Source organism: Peromyscus maniculatus, chromosome X, assembly GCF_049852395.1.
Source record: "Peromyscus maniculatus bairdii isolate BWxNUB_F1_BW_parent chromosome X, HU_Pman_BW_mat_3.1, whole genome shotgun sequence".
In the NCBI taxonomy this organism is placed as follows: Eukaryota; Metazoa; Chordata; class Mammalia; order Rodentia; family Cricetidae; genus Peromyscus; species Peromyscus maniculatus.
The window spans coordinates 82,214,525-82,231,145 of record NC_134875.1 but is presented as its reverse complement, the minus strand read 5'-3'; the positions used below and the strand labels follow the sequence as shown (position 1 = coordinate 82,231,145).

At 46.1% G+C, this 16,621-nt stretch overlaps 1 long non-coding RNA gene and 1 pseudogene across 2 annotated transcripts in view; one reads left to right on the top strand and one right to left on the bottom strand.

The window, feature by feature from the left end:
* LOC107403019 (uncharacterized) overlaps positions 1-16,621 on the top strand; it is a 96,512-nt gene that overhangs the window by 67,207 nt on the left and 12,684 nt on the right. The gene's annotated exons all lie outside the window — the stretch shown is intronic.
* LOC102911971 (polycomb group RING finger protein 6 pseudogene) lies at positions 3,057-5,288 on the bottom strand (annotated as a pseudogene).

The following is a 16,621-nucleotide window of genomic DNA, read 5'->3' as shown; positions in this document are numbered from 1 at the left end:
TGTTCCCTACATGTGGTATTTACTTAGTAATTAAAGTCCAGAATTCTTTATTTTTAATCTTTTTTTAAAAGATTTTTTTTAAATGTACATTTGGGTTTTGCCTGCATGTCTGTCTGTGTGAGGATACCAGATTCCCTGGAACTGGAGTTACAGACAATTGTGAACTGCCATATGGGTGCTGGGCATTGAACCTGGGTCCTTTGGAGGAGGGGACAGTACCCTTAGCTGCTGAGCCATGTCTCCAGCCTCCAGAATTCCCTTTTTGCCCTTCGACATGAGGCCACCAGAGCAGCAGGATTTTTTTCTTTTGCTATTATTTCCTTTAGGTTCATAGGTGCTGTAAGTTGCCGGTGTGTCCCCCACACCCCACTCCTGACTTTTACCCTCAAAGATGCAGGTTTTCCACTGTGGCCTGTGAGGATTCTTATCTCCCTAGTGAATGAGACACTCCGATTTTGCTAGGCTGAACATTCCAGCCTCATCTACCGCCTCACCATGTTAGTGGGTGGTCAGAATGTGAGTCCCTGTCTTGCAATCCGCCAGTCCTTACAGCCGCCCAGTATCTACCTGACATCTCCTCACTGGAGCTTACCCTTTCCCTTCTGTCTTTCTGGAACAAACCACTGGAGCACAGACGACCCTTGAGAGTAGACTCAATCTGACTGTACTAGTAGCTCCGTTTCTAAATGACCAAGAGTACCACGTGGACACCCTCACTGGGATATGAACACTGGAAATCCTTGGGTTCTGGGAAGAATTCAGACCTTTTCATGGCCCTCCAGTTTAGCTGGAGGGTGGGTAAGAGTGGACCAAGACAACACAACAGGCAGCAGTGGACAGCAACACAGACACATCAGCAAACCCCAGACCCTTCCCATATGGTCTCAGCCAGGTGGGAGGACCAGACATAAGCCAAAAGGAGTCTGAGCCTAACTTGTTATGCCTCTCAAACCAGGGGCGTACACCTCCATGATATGACAAGGATTTTTTCCCCTCTAACTTGAACTTGAAATGTCTCCCTGGAGCCTGACCTTGATGGAGCTGCAGAATTTGTGGCTGTGGAAGATACCCTTATGACTCTTTTTTTGGGGGAGGGGAGTTTGAGACACGGTCTTTCTGTGTAGTTTTGGAGCCTGTCCTGGAACTCACTCTGTAGACCAGGCTGGCCTCCAACCCACAGAGATCTGCCTGGCTCTGCCTCCCGAGTGCTGGGATTAAAGGTGTGTGTCACCAATGCCTGGCTTTTTTTTTTTTTTAAATCTGGAACTCACTCTGTAGCCCAGGCTGGTCTTGAACTCACAGAGATCCGCCTGCCTCTGCCTCCCGAGTGCTGGGACTAAAGGTGTGCACCCTTATGACTCTTGACTGACTTGATAGCCACTACCTACAAAAGCCTCTCCCCAGAACTTTTCTCTGCAGTGTGCCAGTCCAACAGGACACAGAAGAGGCAGTACAAAAACAAACACAGACACATGCATGAAGCAACAGAATCAGTTTGTATTACTTCAAACTTAAGAGAAAAGACAGCAACCGCAGGCCAAGGGCACGGGCCTGTAGAATACACACTCACCTGCTCAAGCAGTGGGCAGGGAAAAAGACAAAACTCCTAAAACAGACAAAAACCCAAATAGCAAAAACAACTAGGCCGGCATCGCTGCCAACGCTCGGTGGGGCCATGCTGTAGCTAAGAGGTCCTTCGTGCAGCCTGTCTGTACAGTGGATGCCCGCTATGGGCGTCTTCTCCTGAGCAAAGTGCTTATGAGCTGTCCCACAGGGAGGTAGACATCAGGGGGTTGTACAAATCTGCATGCATCACACGGAACCTGGAAGGAGGCAGAAGTAGAAAACGTGTCCACCGTTACTAATCCAATGTGTATTAAAATGGAAACTACAAAAACATGCGATTATAATAATCCACTACAATTCACTAACTAGTACCTCAACATCAACTGTAAATGCGGGACTATGGTGTTAGTCAGATTTCTGGTATTAGAGTAAATAACTGATGTAGTCACCCGGAAAAGAGAAGACGTTCGTTTGCTCACAGTCTGCCCAGTTCCAATCCACTGGTTGCTTGTTCCTGTTGATTTGGGATCGTGGTCAGGTAGCACAGCATGAGAGGAAGCGCTCAGCTCATGGTCAAAAGAAGAGAACAGGGGTATCACAATCTACTCTCAGGCTCACATGTTCATGCTCTAGTCCCGTCCCCCGCCCCTTCTCAGCGTTTTCAACATCTCCCCCTAAAGCAGACTCCTTCTGTAGCTGAAGGAGACTTTGAACTCCCCATCTTCTCCTCTCCTCTCCCGGGCTCTAACATTACAGGCATGCTCCCCCATGCCCAGCAAGCTCACAAGTTCTTTACAATTACCACTCTTTGTCCCATGTTTAAAGTTTCCAATACAGATTTTTAAATGTTTCTTCCATGAAACAGAGCCTGTAAGGTATCTTTTAGAAAGCACCAGGACGTGAATTTTTTGGCAAAAAAAAAAAAAAAAAGTGTTTAAAATTGAAGTCTCACCATTAAAAAAAAAAAAGTGAGCTTACAAACAACCTTCTTTTCTTTTCTTTTTCTTTTTTTTGTTTGTTTTGTTTTGTTTTTCAAGACAGGGTTTCTCTGTGTCATTTTGGTGCCTGTCCTGGATCTCACTCTGTAGACCAGGCTGGCCTCAAACTCACAGAGATTCGCCTGCCTCTGCCTCCTGAGTGCTGGGATTAAAGGCGTGTGCCACCACTGCCCGGCTCAGCCTTATTTTCTTAATCCCAGTAACAAAATAACAGGAAAACAGACAGCAAACATTAAATCAGTAAAAGTGCCATGCTGAGCTGGGCGGTGGTAGCACACATCTTTAATCCCCGCACTCAGGAGGCAGAGCCAGGCAGATCTCTGTGATTTCAAGGCCAGTCTGGTCTATAGAGTGAGATCCAGGACAGGTACCAAAACGACACAAAAACCATGTCTCGAAAAAACAAAGCAACAACAACAACAACAAAAAAAAACCAAACAACAACAACAACAAAAACCAAACAACAACAACAAAAGAAGTGTCATGCTGAAGACACAATAAGTAAGTACTCTATAGATGTCGCAAGTTAACCTGAACTTCTCTATTTTAGAAGTGGTACCATTACCATCACAAGGCATCAGTAATCATTCTATGAGAATCTTGCATGATGTCACGACACCAGTAGCCCAGAGAACAACTATGGTGTGTGTGTGTGTGTGTGTAACATATATATTTAATTTAATATATATTTAATAATTTATATATGTATAAATCACGAAGAACACCTCTTATTTTAAGGCATGTTAAGAGCTCTTACTATACTGAAGGCTAATGACTTCAGTCATATATCCTACTGGAGACAGTTTCATCCCATAAGATAGTAATTCTTACCTTTAGAATTGAATAACATCTCTTCAGGATTGATGTCAGTTACAAAAACAGGTTAACTTCAAAATATGATGACAACATACAAAAGTAGCAAAAAAACTGTAGTCTTTGTGAGTTTACGCTGCAATTTATGGATGACTGGCCTTGAACCTCTAGTATGTTGTTGTCCAAAACATCTACCACTGGAAGCCATTGCAGACAGCAGAATCTCAACCAAATTGAAAGAGAACAGGCTCAACCAAAAAGAAAACTGTCAACAACTTATCTCAAAGATGAGATGCAACATTCAACTTCACAGTTCTTGGAATCCCAAGGAATTTAAAAAGTCAATGTCTTGTATCCCACTGATCCAAGCTGTACCTATAAATACTAAGATGCCTGGTGCAGATACAGGTGTGTCAGAAACAGTACAAAGTCTAATGATTCCATGTTTTCTAGAACTCTTCAGTAAGATGCAGTTCTACAGAGGCCTTCTTACTTTCTGTCCCTTCATACTACCCCTAGCAAGTCACCTTCAGAGGGGAAAGCACAATACTGTAATAAAGCATTAGCAAATCACCCTGCATCCCAGCATCCCCTACTCTACACTGGACTTCTTGCAGAGTTTGAAAGTCCTTCAGCAACTGACCACCGCACGTGATATCTACCCGATAAGCTTCAGCAAGGCCCATTTTTCTTTTGAGAAAATTTTCTATATGTCCAATGGTTGCATTTCTTGAGATCTGCACAAACTTCATTTTCAGTGGTTTAAAATGCTCAGTGTCTGCATTAGTGCCTGTAGACTCTAGCAACAAAGAAATACTAGGTTCATGTGAACTAAAGCACAATTCCACAAGTTCCTCAGTGTTCCCTTCGCTTGAAGGGCCTGGCTGTGGAACAGCATCAGGTTTTGGTGTTTCCGAATAATGTCTTTTATAGAATTCTTGCCTTTGCTTTTTTTCTTTTTCCTCTAGGCCTGCCACTAATTTGTAGACTATGTTTTGTAATTGTGGATCCGACCTCAGGTGATTATGAGGTTTGGCCTCGTGCACTACAATGTTGCATTTTGGACACCTATAGCTATGTTCAAAATGTTTTATGATGCAGCTTTTACAGAAGGTATGAAGACATTCTGTAACGGTTGTTGCATCTATTAAATAACCTTTGCAAACAGAACAGGAGATGTACGGAGTCAGCTCCGAGAGAGAAACGAGGCGCTCCTCCCGACTGGCCCCTTCCCGCTCCCGGTTAGGAAGCCTGAATCCTGACCAGCCTTGAATCCTTGTCTTGTTCTGGGCCGACCGGCCCTGCCTGGCAATTGAGTGCACTGTGGCAGTTACAGCAGCCGGGGCCTGGAATGGGGGTGACGAGGCCGTTGCCGCTTCCACTCTGGCAGCATCCTGGCTGCCCTCTGGAACCACTAGGTCACTTTCCATGGCTGATGGGGGCAGAGCACAAATCTGTGGAGAAGAGATAAACGAGGAAGCGAAACCACACGGGCAGGCGAGACGGAGACGAGGCGAGACCGAGATGGAGGAGACCGAGACAAGGTGAGAGCCAGACGCGAGGCCGAGATGCGAGGTGAGGAGACCGAGACAAGGTGAGACCGAGACGAGACGACCTAGACCGAGACGAGGCAAGCTGACCTTGCTGCGAGGCTAGACCGAGAGGCAGTGAGACCGAGGGGCGGTGAGACCCGAGAGGAGGCAAACTGACCTTGCTGCGAGGCTAGACCGTGGGGCCAGATGAGACCTCGAGTGGAAGACCGTGAGACTCGGGGACTCCGGAGGCTGAGCACAAAGCCAAGTAGAACAGAGCAGAGTGGCGGCAGGAGGGCGACGATGTCCGGCGCTAGACCGGAAGGAGGGGCAGAGAGCAAGCAAGCTGAGCAGGGAGACTAACCCGCAAGCCACTAGGCAAAGGAAGGAGAAGAAGCCAAGCACGGAGTAGGCGAGGCAATGTAGGCAGCCAATGAGGAAGGTCTGCCGGGTAGGGAAAATGTCGTCTAAGCCAATCACAAGTTGCAATGCTCAGGGCCCGCGCCTTTCCAAAGGCTTCTCGCTTCACGGAGGGGAGGAGTATGTGTGTATGGGGGCGGGTGGGCGGGAGGAGAGGGGAGGCGGGGGAGGGGGGGGCAGATGGAGCGGGGGGACTGGGAGGAGTGAAGGGATGGGAAGCTGTGGGCCGGATGTATTGTATGAGAGAAGAATAAAGAAAAAATAAAATAAGGCTGGGCGGTGGTGGCTTACTCCATTAATCCCAGCCCTCGGAGGCAGAAACCCTGTCTCGAAAAACCAAAAAATAAAATAAAATATCACTAAAATACCATTTCAGCCTGAGATTCTGTTTGCCTCAATTTACGTGCACAAGGTGAAACTGAATCTCATGTGATATTACATTAAGAATAATAATAATTTTCGGGCTGGAGGGATGGCTCAGTGGTTAAGAGCTTCCAGAGGACCCGGGTTAAATTCCCAGCACCCACAGAACAGCTCAAAACTGTTACTCCAGTTCCAGGACCTTCCCACCAAGATGGATGCACGTAAACCACCAATGTACATTAAAAAAAAAAAAAAAAAGTAGATAAATCTTGCTGGGTGGTGTGGCACTCAACCCCCCCCCCCTTTTTTTTAAACGGTTTCTCTGTGTAGTTTTGGTGCATGTTTTGGAACTCACTCTGTAGACCAGGCTGGCCAGGAGTGCTCCATCATCACCCGCCCCAGTGTTCACCTTTAATCCTAGCATTTGGGAGGCAGAGGCAGGTGAATCTCTGTGAGTTCAAGGCCGAGGCCAGCCTGGTCACAAAGTGAGTTCCAGAACGGCCAGAGCTGTTACACAGAGAGACCCTGTCTTGAACATCCCCCCCCCCAAAACCCAAAATAAATAAATAAATCTTTAAAAAAACAATCAAAAAAAAGAAAGAAAGAAAGAAAGAAAGAAAGAAAGAAAGAAAGAAAGAAAGAAAGAAAGAAAGAAAGAAAGAAAGAAATAAGGATTTCTGATTAAGCACCAAATATGTGCTCCTCTGGTGAATCACATTTATCCAAGATTATTTTTGTTAGGAAGTATGATGTTCCTGTTTTGAAACTTGTAAATGTACTTGTTTTGAAGAATGATATATTGGCACAGGATGGAAATCTAACTGCTATTTGAGGACCACCTACATAAGCCATTTCTTTTTCTTTTTTGGGGGCAGTGTTTTTCTCTGCAGCCCAGGCTAGCCTGGTACTCATGATGTGCTCCAGACTGGTCTTAAACTTGAGGTACTCTCACCTCACCCTCCAGTGCTCTAGGAATGACAGGTATGTGCCACCACATACAACCTTTTTGTTTGTTTGTTTGTTTGTTTGTTTGTTTGTTTCTTTCTTTCTTTCTTTCTTTCTTACTTTTTGTTTTGTTTGCTTTTCGAGACAGGGTTTCTCTGTGTAGTTTTGGTGCCTGTCCTGGAACTCGCTCTGTAGACCAGGCTGGCCTCGAACTCACAGAAATCCGCCTGCCTCTGCCTCCCGAGTGCTGGGATTAAAGGTGTGCGTCACCACCATCTGGCAGCATTTATGGTTTTAACTGGTCTATTTTGGTTTCTGATGCATTTTTAGTTCCTTGTGTTTGAGACTATGTGTGTGTGTGTTTATGTGTGTGTGTGTGTGTGTGTGTGTGTGTGTGTGATGTCTATGTGTGATTCTCCGTTTGTGTGTACTAGAGATTGATATCAAATGTCTTTCTCAATCACATTCTACTTTAGGTTTTGTTGTTGTTGTTGTTGTTGTTGTTTTTTGTTTTGTTTTTTGAGACAGGGTTTCTCTATGTAACTTTGTGCCTTTCCTGGAACTCGCTTTGTAGACCAGCCTGGCCTCGAACTCACAGAGATCCACCTGGTTCTGCCTCCTGAGTGCTGGGATTAAAGGCCTGCGCCACCACTGCCCGGCTCTACTTTAGTTGTTGAGACAAGGTTCATCTCTGAACCTGAAGCTCACAAGTCCAGTGACACTGGTTGGCCATTGACTCTGGGCTCCACCTGTCTCTGCCTCCCCAGCAATGTTATTACAGATGTGTGCCATCATGTTCTTATGTGGATGCTGGAGATCTGAATCTGCTCCTGTGCTTGGACAGCAAGCACTTTACCTACAAGCCAGTTTCCTGGCCCTTGAGTTCATTTTTTCTTTTTTCTTTCTTTCTTTTCCTTTTTTTTCTTTCTCTTTCTTTTTCTTTTTCTTTTCTTTTTTTTTTTTTTTTTTTTTTTTGGATTTTTGAGACAGGGTTTCTCTATGTAGCTTTGTGCCTTTCCTGGAACTCGCTTTGTAGACCAGGCTGGCCGCGAACTCACAGAGATCTGCCTGGCTCTGCCTCCCAAGTGCTGGGATTAAAGACATGCGCCCCCACCGCCTGGCTTGAGTTTATTTTTTCATATAATGGCAAATAAGTACCCTACCTCACTCTTTTGTATGTGCACATACAGCTTAGCCAAACACCTTTGTGTGTGAAAAGAGTATTCTTTTCCCATTAATTTGTCATGGCACTCTAGTTAAACATTACCTGACCACTCATATGAGGGTTAATTTCTGGCTTGTTTATGCTAGCTATAATAACTACTTTTAGTGGTTCTCACTGTATCAAGTTTAATGTACAATTGCTGAACATTTAAGTTTAATTTTTCCTTCTTTGTGTTATTACACCTAGACCAAATACAGAATATTTAAGAGCAAAGAGGTACTATGCATTGCTACAGCTGATGAGAAGTTTTCCTTCTCCTTACTCAGAAACCAGGGCTTCACCAAGTTCTCCCTCAAATCACACTACAAAATATCCTCTCTCAGCCTGGCCGTGGTGGCACATGCATTTAATCCTAGCACTGTGGGGAGTGGGAGTGGGCAGAGGCAGACTGATCTCTGTGAGTTCAAGGTCAGCCTGGTCCACAGAGTGAGTTCCAGGACAGCCAGAACTATTACACAGTGAAAACCTGTCTGGGGAAAAACAAAAACAACTATCTCTTTTCCTTCCTGTGCGTGCGTGCGTGCGTGCGTGCGTGCGTGCGTGCGTGCGTCTGTGTGTGTGTGTGTGTGTGTGTGTGTGTGTGTGTGTGTTTCCACACTGCAGGTGGAGGTAGAATCCAGGACATTCTACAAGCTAGGAGGGCTCTGGGACTGAACTACATCCCAGCCCTCATTTCTCTACTAAATCTAACATTTAATTTCTTGATGCATAAACTTAAGCACTGTTTTCTGTCAAAAGTTTCTGGCTTTCCATGTGAAAAGGTCCTGCCGACATTTCTAAAGAGCCAGTCTCAACCCTTCATGTGGAACTTCCTTAAGAACAAGAATCATCACATCTGACCAGCATTCCTTGCTACTGTCTCGTCTCCAACTTGTCCCTTGTGCCCTCTTGCTGTCAAATCTGATGGAATTTGGGGAGGGCGATCCTTCGTGCACCCAGAGTGTACAGCTTGACCTCAGATATAGTGAACCGATTTGCAGACATTCCCCACATTGTCTGTAGACACACAGGGTGGGCCCATACACATTGGTTGGCCTCTAATCATCAGGGCAGCTGTTTGGCCATCCTTCCAAGTGCCTTCCAGTGTCTGCAGAAAGTTGCTAAGGAGTGGGGAACATCTCTGTCACAGCTTCAGGCTGGACAACCTGGCATCCATCAGGGCCTCCAAGTCCTGTCTCCCACAAGGGATGTCCTCTGCCAGGTCCCTCTGCTGTGCTGTGCAGAGGACAGGACTTCCCCCCTGTGCCATTTCCTAGTGTGAGCTGTCTGGGGAGAGCCTAGTCCAGGGAGGAGCTTCTCTCAGTGTCCGGCTAGTGTGTGTTTCTGTGGCTCCTCAGAAGCAAGAGCACTTCAGGTCTGTGCTGGAGTTTGCTCTGAGACAGGCCTCACCCTGTAGCTCAGGCTGAACTTGGACTAGAGGTCCTCCTCTCAGGCCCCCCAGTACCTGGATTACAGGCATCCCACTGTGCTGAGTTCTGGGTGTGGGGAACTGTGTTTTCTTGTTTGTTTGTTTGTTTGTTTGTTTGTTGTTTGTTTGAGACAGGGTTTCTCTGTGTAGTTTTGGTACCTGTCCTGGATCTCGCTCTGTGGACCAGGCTGGCCTCGAACTCACAGAGATCCACCTGGCCCTGCCTCCTGAGTGCTGGGATTAAAGGCATGCGCCACCACCGCCCGGCCGAAGTGTGGTTTTTAGCAAGGTCTCAAGCGCTGTTTGTACTTTTCATCCCTGGGCTCTGGAAAGCCCGGGTGTGCACCTCGATGTATTTGGGGCTGCTTGGGCCTTTGCTCATGTTCCACTTCCTGCTCCTTCCTACCCTGGTGGCTGTGCCTGTGATGAGCTGGTGAAAGTTTGGTCAGCACTTCCTTGTGGAGGCCCCCCCTTTAGGGAGGCGGGGAAGCTGTGGTGCTGAGTGCTGCAGCCGGCAGGGAGGCTGCAGGGGCTCCTAGGAGCCCCTGGGGCCTGGCTCCCCTGCCTGAGCTGTGCTCCTGTATGTAGGCAGCAGGGCTAGGAGTCTCAGAGCACAGGCCAGTAGGCCATGGCCCGCCCCGCCCCCACCCTGCCCCACTTTTATTTTTCTCCCCTCTGGGCAGGGATTGGGCAAAGGCCTCATTATGCCTGCTACTGGCTCTGCCACCGGGCCAGAGTGCCAAGCCCTGTCTACAGTTTTTTTTTTTTCTTTCTGGGTACTGCAAACATGGCCAAGTTTTGAAAAGCCCGTTTTTGCGGTTCCCCAGACCACATCCACACAGTGATATAATCAAGATTACGGACTGGTGCGGTGTTATGAAGTCAGGAACCACAGGCTAGGGTATCTGCTGGATGGAAATGCTGCGTTTCAGTACGCGGGGTGGGGGGAGGGGCTGTGAGCCCAGAAACCCAGATGTGGAAGCTGGACAATCAGGAGATGAGGGACAGGGGGGCTACCTAGGGAGGTAGAGGCCAGCCTGAGCTGCATCAGACATTGTTGTCAGCCAGAAGAAACACCACAAAGAGAACGCTGAGTTTTCTTGCACTTTCCGGTCTATGCGCGGCGTTTTGGAAAGAGAAAGGATGCTGTTTGGTACCCATTCTCCTTCATCTTTCTCTCAGTCAGAGGAGAAGATGTGAGCCAGGCTTCTTCCTCTGTTAGTTGGTCGCCCTACTGAAGCAGCGCTATTCCTATGCCGAGGGGTAGACACTGAAATCTGTGAGGCCAGCAGCTTTTGTACCCAGAGCCTCACGCTGAACCAGCCGCAAGTTTGTGTGACTGCCACACACACGCCTTTGCACATCTCAGTCTGTAATTCCGGGCCCGGTGCAGCCAAATGCATGTGTCACTGAATGACCTAATTCCTTCCCCACTGCAACTTCTTCCTGTCAGGATGCCAGTGGCTCATTTTCTAATGTCATACACATGACATTAGACCTGTGACCTGTGATGTTTGCACTTAAATTTGAGTGCTACAGAGGCACTTACTAAGTGTAAGCCTTCTGGTAGAGGCTGTTGTCAGTACCCAGAGAGGAGGTGACCTGTCATTTGTAAGCAGAATGTTGTTTATTATATGCAACAATTCATTATATCACCACTACTATTTAGTGGTGTGTTTACATGCTTGTGTTCATATTATTTGAGAACAAAAATTCCTGAAATGAAGCTGTGTCTTGCTGTGAACAAAAAACTCCTGGAAGGGGATTCTGTGTCTTCAGAGAATGATGGACCAATTGGAATTTCAGTACTGTGGAGAGAGTGGAATTTTGTAGCTTCAGAGGTAAATTACTTTACCGTGGCTGTTTTTTGCCCTTCTAGAACAGCCATTCCTTGCTCTATTCTGTGTCTGAACTAACATCTTGTGGTAATAAATAAAATCCTATGGAAGTTATTAACTTAGCAGGACACTAGCTTCTGGCAATCCAAGACTGGCACCAGATAGTATCTTGGGCCTATAAATAGCTCCCCATCTCATTCCACTTGCCTCCCTGGGGTACTCATCAGTGTATTTTAAACTTGCCTTGATGTATGACCTTCTTTGTTCTGTATAACTATAAACCTTTCAGAAACTGGTTCCATTTCAGAAAATGGGATTTGGGCTGGGCGGTGGCGGCGGCAGCAGCGGCGGGCGCCGCACACCCTTAATCCCAGCACTCCGGAGGCAGAGCCAGGCGGATCTCTGTGAGTCCAAGGCCAGCCTGGTCTACAGAGCAATCTGGACAGGCACCAAAACTACACAGAGATACCCTGTCTCAAAAAACAAAAAACAACAAAAAAAAAATCCTGCCGGGCGGTGGTGGCGCACGCCTGTAATCCCAACACTCAGGAGGCAGGGGCAGGCAGATCTCTGTGAGTTCCAGGCCAGCCTGGTCTACAGAGCTAGTCAAGGACAGACTCCATAGCTACAGAGAAACCCTGTCTTGGAACCTCCCCCCCCCCAAAAAAAAAAATCCTATTTCTTTTAAGATGGGAGCATCAAAGGATTAAATAATCCTGTTTAATTCTATTTTAATAAAGGTCACCATTGCTATGATGAAACATCATAACCAAAACAACTTGGGGAGGAAAGGGTTTATTTGGCTTACACTTTCACATCACTGTTCATCACTGAAGGAAGCCAAGACAATAATTCAAACAGGGCAGGAACCTGGAGGCAGGAGCTGATGCCGAGGCCATGGAGGAGTGCTGTTTACTGGCTTGCTCCATGTAGATTGCTCAGCCTGCTCTTTCTTTCTTTCTTTCTTTCTTTCTTTCTTTCTTTCTCTTTCTTTCTTTCTTTTCTTTTCTTTTCTTTTCTTTTTTTTTATACAACCCTAGTCTATCAGTCCAGGACCCCCACCTCCATCAATCTCTAATTAAGAAAATGCCCTACAGGTTTACCTTACAGCCCAATCTTATGGAGGTCTTTTCTTCTTTGAGACTCCCTCCTTTCCAATGACTCTAGCGTGTGTCAAGTTGACATAAAACTAGCCAGCACCAATTCTCAGCCTCTAATGCAGGTGAATATGATCTCATTTTACAGATGAAGAAAGAAAGACATAGAGAATAACTTCCCCAGATTTTACTGCTAGCAACTGGGCCACATGGCCGTCTTTTTCTTTTTTTTTTTTTTTTGGTTTTTCGAGACAGGGTTTCTCTGCGTAGCTTTGCGCCTTTCCTGGAGCTCACTTGGTAGCCCAGGCTGGCCTCGAACTCACAGAGATCCGCCTGCCTCTGCCTCCCGAGGGCTGGGATTAAAGGCGTGCGCCACCACCGCCCGGCTGTGGCCGTCTTTTTCAAAGAATCATTTTAAACCTTTCCTCCCTCCACATGATGTGGAACATGTTCCTAACTAGCTCTAGGTCCCTGTTAGGAGCAATATATAAACAGAGTGTTTCATTTACTCCTGGGATGGAAAGAAGACTTGGGAAAATATCCCACATAAGGGCAACATACACACCAGGCACAGAACGTATCATATACCAACATATAGAGATAGGCATGGTAGCTTCTGCCTGTAAACCCAGGCCTGGGGAAGATTAGGCAGGAGGATTACCATGAATTTTGGGCCACCCTAGCCTACATACACTCAGGAAAGCCAAACAGGGCTGGGTATAAGGTTCTATGGTCCAGCTAAGCCCTGCTATAAGGAGCTTTGTAAACATATACAGACAAACACAAAACACTAAATGTAAAATCTGCAACCTTCACTGTACTGGTTATTAAACCAAGGGCTTCACACATCTTAGGCAAGCACTTTACCAATGAATTACATCTCTTTTTGTTTGTTTTTGAGAGACAGGGTTTCGCTATGTAGCCTTTGACTGTCCTGGAACTCACTCTGTAGACCACGTTAGGCTGCTAGGCTAGACCTCAAAGAGATCCTCCTGCCTCTGCCTCCTGAATGCTGGGATTAAAGCGATGCGTTAGCACACTCAACCTGAGTGATATCTTTTAACTTAATTTGTTTTTAGAGACAGGTTTTCTCTGTGTAACAGTCCTGGATATCCTAGAACTCACTCTGTAGAAAAGGATGGTCTCGAACTCAGAAATCTGCCTCCCTCTGCCACCTGAATGCTGGGACTAAAGGCATGTACCACCACTGCCTGACCTTAACTTATTTTTTTAACTTAAATTTCTAAGGCATCTTCTTACTATGTTTCCCAGACTTCCTTCGTTTGGGTCTGTAGCCCAGGGAGGCCTTGCAGTAGCCATCCATCCTCTTGCCTTGGCCTCAGGAGTAGCTGGGGTTACAGCATGTGCCACTAGGTCTACCTAAGACCTCAACTTTTAAAACTCCTAGGGAAGAGCTTCATATGGGTCCTTGGCAAGGATTAGGGTTCGTGCATTGGAGGGGTGGGAGTTGTCTTGCTTTTGTACAGCGAACAAAATCGAAATCAGATTCCAAATTGACAGAAAATATTACTAGAATATATGTCATAAGAAGGTAATATCCAGAATATCTAAGGAAGTCAGACAACTAAGTCCAAAACAGAAGTAAAGGAGCAATTTACTTAAAACATTAGTAAAGGGCTGAGCAGACACTTCTCAAGAAATGGTAGGTGTGTGGAAAGGGTCTCAGCAGCACTAATCATCAGAGAATGGCCACCTGAATCCACAGGGAGATATTAGCATCAAGGAAATGGGTGTGGAGTCCGAAGAAAATGACCACACAATCCAAAGTCCTTCAGCAAAGCCAAACGTTTTATTTCTACTGAAGGGTCTACACTTCCGACAAGTCCAACAGGAGAACGCACCCAGTAGGTCTCCATCCTGGTCCTTATTATTAGGGTAAAGGGGGTTCTGTGAATGTAAGTGATCACATTCTCATGTGACTAGCTAATACAGAGAAACACTGTCTGGAAGGAGAAATGACTTGAGCACATTTTGTTTGTGTGTTTTCCCAGACCAGACAGGCTCTCACAGTATAGCTCTGGCTGTCTTTGAACTCACTATGTAGAGTCGGCTGGCCTTGAACTCACAGAGATCCACCTGCTTCTGCCTCCCAAATACTGAGATTAAAGGCGTGTGCCACTATACCTGGCTTTTGAGCACATATTTTATTTCAAGAAGTGTTGACCCTGAAGTAATTGAATTTCTGCCAAGTGGCTTCTTTACGATTTTTTTAAATGGAATTTTCTCTTATTGAACCCTTTGATAGAAAATTTCCCCTTCTTTTACAGTACATTTTTGCTCTTGTCTTCACATTGAATTAACATCGCCTGACTTGCCAATTCTGAGGTCTTCATCAGGAACCTTCTTTTGACATGATGGCAACATTTTGTCAACGACAGCATTTTTACATAGTCTTTGGACTAACAACTCTTGTATGTATGGGGTCACAGGACACCCAGCTGTATTCCTAGGACAACAACACGACTGAAGTCATTACCTTCTTTCACTTTCCAAGCCACTGTTTCCCAAGACTAGAAAAAGGGTCATTTATTTCTGAACTGTCATTGTGGGGCAGAAACCCAAAGACCGCTCGGCACAAGCAGAGTCCTAATTGATAGTCTGTATTAAGTCAGTGAGTCTGTAGTCATATTAGCTATCGCCTCTCCTGGATCTGTCTTCCTCAGTTCCAAGGTCCAGGCATGAGGGTGGTGGGGTTGGACCATGACCCTGTATTCATACCAAACACAAGTCTTGGGAGGAGGTAGGGGCAGGGAGTGGAGGGGCTCAGGGCCAATGAAATCTTCATTTTAATGGGTCCATTGTCGGGAGACAGTCCGTTTGGAGTCATCATCTATGGCCTTGGTTTTCTCGACCTGTGTCTAGTGGATCCATGATGTAATGGCAGCTACCTTCATGGCCACAGGAGTGGAGAGAATCACCATGTAAGGGTCCTTTTCAAGTTGGTTTCAGGGCCCCTTTAGCTACCCTTTGTGGTTGGGAACATAAGGGGCTAGGATTTAGAAGACAGGTTTCCCCAGGTCATCTCATCTCATCCTGGAAAAGGAAAAGCATGCATGCATGCCATCCATAAGGTGTCTGATGTTCATCTGAGCAAGAGCTTCTGATCTCCCTGCCACACAAGAGTAGCAATAGTACCTATTTAATGTGGTGACAGAATATTTGATCCATTCCAACCCCTATTATCTGTCTTAAATTTTTGTTTTGCTTTTTTTTTTTTTTTGTCACGGTTTCTCTCTGTGTAGCTTTGGCTGTCCTGGAATGCTCTCTGTAGACCAGGCTGGCCTCGAACTCAGAGGTCTGCCTGCCTCTGCCTCCCGAGTGCTGGGATTAAAGGCATGTGCCACCACCACCTGGCTTAAGTCTTTCACTTTAACTACTTTTTTGAGCCATCTTTAGGTATCGCTGCTTGAGAAAAATGTCCCCAGAGTCTGTCTGTTTCCTAGTAAAACTCACATACATGTAGGCCATATATTCCAGTGATGAATGATCGCTGATCTGAGTCTTTGCTTTTTATTTTTTTAAGGGTTACACAGACAGCCCTTGCAGTTTCCTGGAACATTGCCCTTCACTATTCTGATTTTGTCTTGGCATTTTCTAAGGGATGTACCATGAGGCTTGAGGTCCGTCAGTGGGACCCTCCCTTCACAGTATACAGTGTCCTAGAATATATCATCACAATCATGATGTGGAGGAGACCTATGGGAGGAAAATTCAGGACACATACATTTGTCTATCCAAGAAAGTTCTCTAAGTTTCCACAGGGTAAGAAAGCCTCCTCTCCCCCCTGGACTTTAACTGTTTAATTAGATTGATTGATTGATTGATTGCTTTTTCAAGGCAGGGTTTCTCTGTGTAGTTTTGGTGCCTGTCCTGGAGCTTGCTCTGTAGACCAGGCTGGCCTCGAACTCACAGAGATCCACCTGCCTCTGCCTCCCGAGTGCTGGAATTAAAGGTGTGTGCTACTGCCACCCGGTTTAATTATTTTATTATTTAAGTCTGAGCTAGGGAAAAACTTCCATTCCAGCACAAGAGTCAATGAGCTTGAAGTGAAGGCACAGTCCCTGAACACAAGAAGAAGTAGGGAAGAAAGCTTCAGAGCTTCAAACTTCCCTGGGCTAGCCTGGTAATTATGGTTGGCAATGACGGAGACTGGCTTCCCCTGTTTAGCTAGGGTCCAGCACAATGTGCAGCCCCAAAGGAAGCCAGAAAAGTCATCTCTTTTCCCAACACATCCACGCTCAAATCTTCTCTAACTTTCTTGCTATGTACAGCCTACTGTTTTTTCATGTTTTTTTATGTGTAACACAGTTTACGTGTATGGGTGCTGTGTGCGCTCATATGTCTGTGCACCACATTTGCGCAGTGCCCACTGAGGTCAGAAGAGGAAGTCAGATC